The sequence below is a fragment of the Lepidochelys kempii genome, chromosome 3 (assembly GCF_965140285.1).
Source record: "Lepidochelys kempii isolate rLepKem1 chromosome 3, rLepKem1.hap1, whole genome shotgun sequence".
Classification (NCBI taxonomy): domain Eukaryota; kingdom Metazoa; phylum Chordata; order Testudines; family Cheloniidae; genus Lepidochelys; species Lepidochelys kempii.
Genome location: NC_136382.1, coordinates 74,428,312 through 74,434,311, shown reverse-complemented (window position 1 = coordinate 74,434,311; position 6,000 = coordinate 74,428,312). Strand labels below are relative to the sequence as shown.

The 6,000-nt window shown below is 43.6% G+C and overlaps 1 protein-coding gene across 6 annotated transcripts in view; it reads left to right on the top strand.

Moving 5' to 3' along the window:
* The first annotated feature begins 1,631 nt into the window (after positions 1–1,631).
* The window catches only part of GPR63 (G protein-coupled receptor 63), a 213,488-nt gene continuing 209,119 nt past the window's right edge, over positions 1,632–6,000 (top strand). For all 6 annotated transcript variants that reach the window (XR_013635556.1, XR_012157998.2, XR_012157997.2 and 3 more), the window contains exon 1: positions 1,632–2,068. The gene's annotated coding sequence lies outside the window, so the exon portion shown is untranslated. The remainder of the gene's footprint in view (positions 2,069–6,000) is intronic.

The following is a 6,000-nucleotide window of genomic DNA, read 5'->3' as shown; positions in this document are numbered from 1 at the left end:
TTTTGTTATAATGCCCACTATCTGTATTGTTTTCAAGAAATTAATATGAGAGAACCTGAAGCTTCCTGTAATCTTCATTTTCTTCTCGTTCTCATTTTGGGTTATTGTCCGATTCTTGGGGATTGGATAGAGACACATGCTGAGTGCCTACTACAGTCTTTGTAATAGCCAAACTGCAGTTTGACTATGAAGAGCTCTGTGTGGCTTGAAAGGTTGTCTCTCTCACCAGCAGAAGTTGGTCCAGTACAAGATATGACCTCATCCACCTTGTCTGTGTAAAAATGGCATTCTGGAGTTTTAAGTTTGACTTTCTCTGAGTGAGAGATCAAATACACTCACTTTATAAGTTAAAAGAGAAAAAGAGTTTTCATAGTGGCATTATATCCTTTCAGTCTTGATACTGCTCCCATAAAGAAATAACTAGTCTTCCACAAATTCTTTTAACTGAAAATACAATTAATTGAAATAAAATTAATACATTTGATACAATGTAATAACATTTATTGAAAGCTAAGCTCATTCCCTGCCTGAATTGTTTCAGAGTAGCAGCCGTGTTAGTCTGTATTCGCAAAAAGAAAAGGAGTACTTGTGGCACCTTAGAGACTAACCAATTTATTTGAGCATAAGCTTTCGTGAGCTACAGCTCACTTCATCGGATGCATTCAGTGGAGCTGTAGCTCACGAAAGCTTATACTCAGATAAATTGGTTCGTCTCTAAGGTGCCACAAGTACTCCTTTTCTTTTTGCCTGAATTGTGTTACTGATGCTATTAATAGGCACCTTGCTTGAAGATTCTGCAGTTAGACTTAGTTAATGATGATGCATGAGCCAGAACTGAATCCAACCCTCTTCCTCTTGGTCGTATTGGCTCTATGGGGAGTCAAAAGCAGTAAAAATGTACCTTAGTCACTAAAGTCAGCATATGACTCAATCCACAAAGGGAGCAGATCTCTATGGAGCGAGGAAGTGTTATTTCTACAGTCATTTTTCTGTTCATAACTAGAGTTAAGGATTGGGGGGTGGGGGGGAATCCAACATTAGAGAAATGGAGCATATTTATACGTATGTGCCAAGCCAATGGGAGGCAAACGATTTATTGTAAATAGTGTGCAGCAACATCCATCTCCCCTAATGGAAATGTCATGTGTGCATCTGTTTTAAACATCCAATTTAATAGAAAGAACTTAATGCGAATGCAGGAACAAAATAAAAGTGGGATCACACACACAGTGTTTCCATAGCAGTTGGTGCTAAATCCCAGTCTGTTTCTATAAACTGCTCCTTTACATGCCCAGAGCAAGAGCAGACTAGACTTTCCAGTGCACGCTCCCCCTGCCCAGGATTGGTGCAGGCAGGTCCACCCCGGCTCTGAGCAGCCCCTAGCAGGCAGCGAGCTCTCTCCCTTGGGAAGCACCAGCCTCGCTCCATTGCAACGGGCCTCTGCCGTGCGCTCGCTCGCGCCCGCCACTCAGGGCCGGGGCCGACTGCTAAGGCAGGTGCAAGGTGCGCCAGGCTGCTGCCACATACCTGGAGCGCCCGGCGCGGCGAGCCCGGCCCGAGGGATGCTCGGCGGGAGCGCGCGGCCACTGGTGCACGTTCTCGGAGCGCGGAGTCTCCTCCCCTCCCGGGCGGGGGCCCGCCCCGGCAGCAGCAGCAGCAGCGGTGGCGGCCGCAGCAGCATTGCACAGACCGGCCGGGACGGCCAGCAGCCCCTTGCAGGGAAGCAGTTAGTAGAAGGAGGCGGCTGGCTGGAAAACGTTTCCTCCTCCGAGCAGGCTTTGAGTCTGTTTGTCCAGCAGCAGCAGCAGATCCGTCCTCAAAGCAATGGGGAAGGTTGCGCTGAGCGGGGCGCAGGCGGGCTACCCTGAGGCAGAGAGAGCAGCCCCAGCTTGCAAGCAGTGCGCCTCCCGGGCTGCCTCCTCCTGCTCCCAGCTTTGAACCTTTTGTTTTCTCCAGTCGGGGGCGGCGAGCTGCTGGCTGCTGCTATGTCAGGCAAGTTCCAGGAGGCGTCGGATCAGGCCAGGCTTCTGCTCTGCCGGGATCTGCAAGGCGCGGTGGTTGTTCCGAGGTGAGACTTTGTTCTCTTCCTAAACACCCTTCTGCCCGCTGTTCAAAGCAAGTGGATTGCTCCAGTTGTGGGTGTGGGGGGAGAGAGGGGGCTCTGCGTGTACGCCAGAGGGAGCGGATCATCTGAATGGGAGAGAGGGGAGAGGTGAACTCCAGAATTGTGCTGGGGTTTTTCTTTTTCTGGAGAGTCCTGCACAATTGTCCCAGGTGCATTTGTTTTGTTTAACTTACAGTGCGGAGCCCATCCGCTAGACTAATTCTCTCGTTTCTGACTGGGGCTGAGCTAGAAACGCACCGTTTCTCCGTGGCACCTGGTGCCCTTTCACTCGGGCTGTTGTCTCTAAGCAGCTAGGCCATTTTAGACATGTGCACCCCGAAGAGTACTTGCATTCCTGGGCCCCAGGGCAACTGGCTGTCGAGCCTAATTCGAGTTGCAAATAATCTCTAGCCAGCCGTCCAGGTGGGAAAAATCCGCTTCATCTTCAGGCTTTATTCCAGGAGCCATTTATCAAGCCATTAATTAATAGGCAGAGTGGTTACTAGGGTTTTATAACCCTAGTTATAACCCAGTTGCACTGCTGCAGAGTTCAGCCAAAGAAACTGACTCTTCTTTCCGAATCTAAAGGTGCTAAAAAGTAGAGGTTTTGTCAGCCATGAGGTAGGCGCTTTAGGTTTCTCACACAATTGTTTCCCAAGGCAAACCTTCACACGAGGCGTTTCCATTTCCTCTTTTTTAAAAGTGTTTCCTCGTCTGGCCCCTCAAATTCTGGCATTATTTTATATCTGTTCAAACTTGGCCATAAAGTATGTGCCTTTTACAGTGGTCTTTGGCCTCTTCGCAAAGGTGTTGAAAACACACAGTCCATGTTTTTTTTTCTTTTATTGCCTCAGTTGTGGGCTTGTTCTTTCGAGTGGTTGCTAAATAAAAGCTGTAGTTCAGTATGTGATCCAAATATGAAAGCTCCCTATTATCCTCGAGGAGTTACATTCATAGTAGATATTTAAAGGGTTGAATGTCATCTCTTTATCTTCCCTTACCTTTTTAAGAGTGATTCTTTACAGTTTGATTTTATAGCCTATACAGTATCTATATTTCTCTATTTTTCATTCCAATTCTCTCTTTTATGTATTGTCTTGTTATCACTTTGCCTGCAGAAATGCAAATTAAATTGGGTGGCTGGGGACTCAGATTTCTACTTTTAAAATATATTAAATAGATTTCAGGTCCAAAATACTTTCTACCAGAGGATTCATGTTATTTATTGCCTAAGAAAGGAAATTGACTTGTGAATTCTTGGACTGTGAGAACTGCAAGAGTATCTATCTAGTTATTTTAGGATTTTCTGTCCTTACCAGCAGTGTTTTGCATCTTGATTGTGAAAAGTTTTTTACTAGACAAAAATACTAACATACACGCATTGATATATTTTTGATTGAAGAGTGACTCTTAGCCAAAAAAGTGCCCCATGTGAAAACATGAGAAAAACTGGTTTTCCCATCAGGTTAGAACAATTTTATTTGTGGGATTTGTGTTTACAATGCAACTTCGTGCATAGCATCTTTCATTAATGACTGTACAAAGACACATAATGCAAGACACACTATGAAATGTTTCAGTAAGTAGAATTGTAAAGACATTTTTGGCAAATCAGTTAAGGTATAATTGTTTCCCCATGAAAATGGGGTGAAACAAAGGAATATATATGCATAAAGATATAAGCAACATCTACATTTGCAAAATGGGGCAGAAGATGTGACAAGCAAGTTGTGTGTGTGGCTGAGGGGACTGTCATTGTTCATTTTTATTGAAGAATGAATGTTTAAATACTGGGAAATATATTTTGTACAATGCATTCTCTGCTATTGTGAGGAACATATGGTACATAGCTGATCTTATAGCAGAGAGAATAAGAATCCGATATGAGAGACAGTTTCTCACAGATTACATAGACCATTTCTGAATAACTGTTAAAAGCTGTTTTTGAAAAAAGCAGTTAGTTGAATGGGAAAAACCAAGTTCCCTCTAATTTTTGACAGGCCGTGTGTGCAAAAAATTTCTTATGTGCAAATTGTTGTGCTTCTGTGCAAATTTTTGTGCGTGTGATGTTTCGCCGGGTGTGCAGGGTTTAGGATCTGTGTGCGTGCGCACACGTGCACAGCTTAGAGGGAACAGTGATTGCCAGCTCTTCAGTGTGCTTTGCTTCAATGTTTGCAGTGTTCTACTCTCTACTGTCTGATGTCAGGTTTAACAGTGATGTTGTCACGTTCCCAGGGTCATATTAGACTAAAAAATTTAATTGTAATGAACCTGTCTACAGAAGCAGATTTGACGTTGACCAGTATTGAGGTTTATTTGTTTTATTCACTGTGATCATCTTTGAATAATTTTTGCTTGTTTCCATACCTGAAATTGAATTTTTGCACTCATACTATCCCAGATCAGAAACCCAGATGCTTTTCTTATGCACGTTTACTTGCATAAGTTATTAGACAGTGTCCTTATTATTACAGTGTGTGTCAAATGGATAGCTGCCTTTATAAATTGAGAAAATAATATGAATCAGGACAAAACTGACAGCATACTCATTTCCCATTATCTGCTCATCTATTAAGAGATGTTGACACTTTTCATAAGGTAATGGCTGATCACGTTGTTTTCACATTTCATTCCTGTGCCACTCTGAAAATCTCCCTTTAATAATAAGAGTAGGTGATGTATGGAGGCATAGCATACTAAGGGCTTGTACACACTACCACTTATGTCAGTATAACTTGTGTAGCTTGGGGTGTGAATAAGCCACCCCTCCCCCACCGAGTGACATAAATTACACCAACCTAAGCACTATGTCAGCTTCGCCCACTGACACAGCTATCACCTCTATTGGAGGTGGTTTTATTATGCTGATGGGAGAGCTCTTCACCAGACATGCTACAGTGGTGCAGCTGCATTCATGCTATTGTAGACTAGCCCTAAGTGACGAAACAGTAGCAAAGGCTTGTAGTTTTGAAGTTGGAAACAGGTATTGCTGTTGTGTAACCATTTGCGTGAAGATAACTTTACTTACTGTAGTAGAAAGAAATCTGGAGGAGTCTCTTACATCCAGTGTAAGACATTGGTCCTGCTTTGAAGTGCTGTAGATATGATGGGGCATTAAAACATATATAGGGATTATCACATGCTTCTTAGTGCCTTATTTCACTGGTAGATGTTTTGCTTATTCATTCCAATCTATATTACATTCCACTGTCTTGAATAAACAAAAGATCTTGAGATCAATTAAATATCTTAATTGGGTAGAATGTCTGCCAACATATTTTGACTTTGCTCATTTCAGGCCACATTCTGGTACCCTTATCCATGCTGAATAACACCTTGCTCAGTGAGTAGTCTCATTGAGCTCAATGGGCTCAATTATAAGTGGTGTAAGTCACTTGCATAGCGGGCATAAGGAAGCCCAAGATTCTCCCTCATTCCCCTGTGTTGGCTACCCACAAGATCAACTTATACAGGAGAGTTGGGGAGAGCAGATGTATCTGTGATGCTACTCTTCTCTTTTGCATAGGGGGCCAGGCAGGGAGTGGGTAAAGGCTTGACTCCATTCCCCCACACTCTCACCTTATGCACTGGCCAGTGTAGCAGAGGGGGGAAGTAAGCTGTTTCAGGAAAGGGCTGGCAAAACTTACTTTTCCTCCTCCCACTCCAAATTTCCTTCTGGGGCAGACCCACTGGGCTAGTAAGGCGTTATTCAATGTGAATAAGAGTATGAGAAGCCAACCCTGAGCGTGCTAATATTCTTACACCAACTAGCATGACACAATGCTTGGGCTAAATGGCTCAAAGCTGGATTTAAAGTTGTTAGCATGGCTGAAGTCCAAGAAGATTTCTTCATGCACTGGTCCTCTTCCATCAGAATTATGAACAAATCTTGGGCA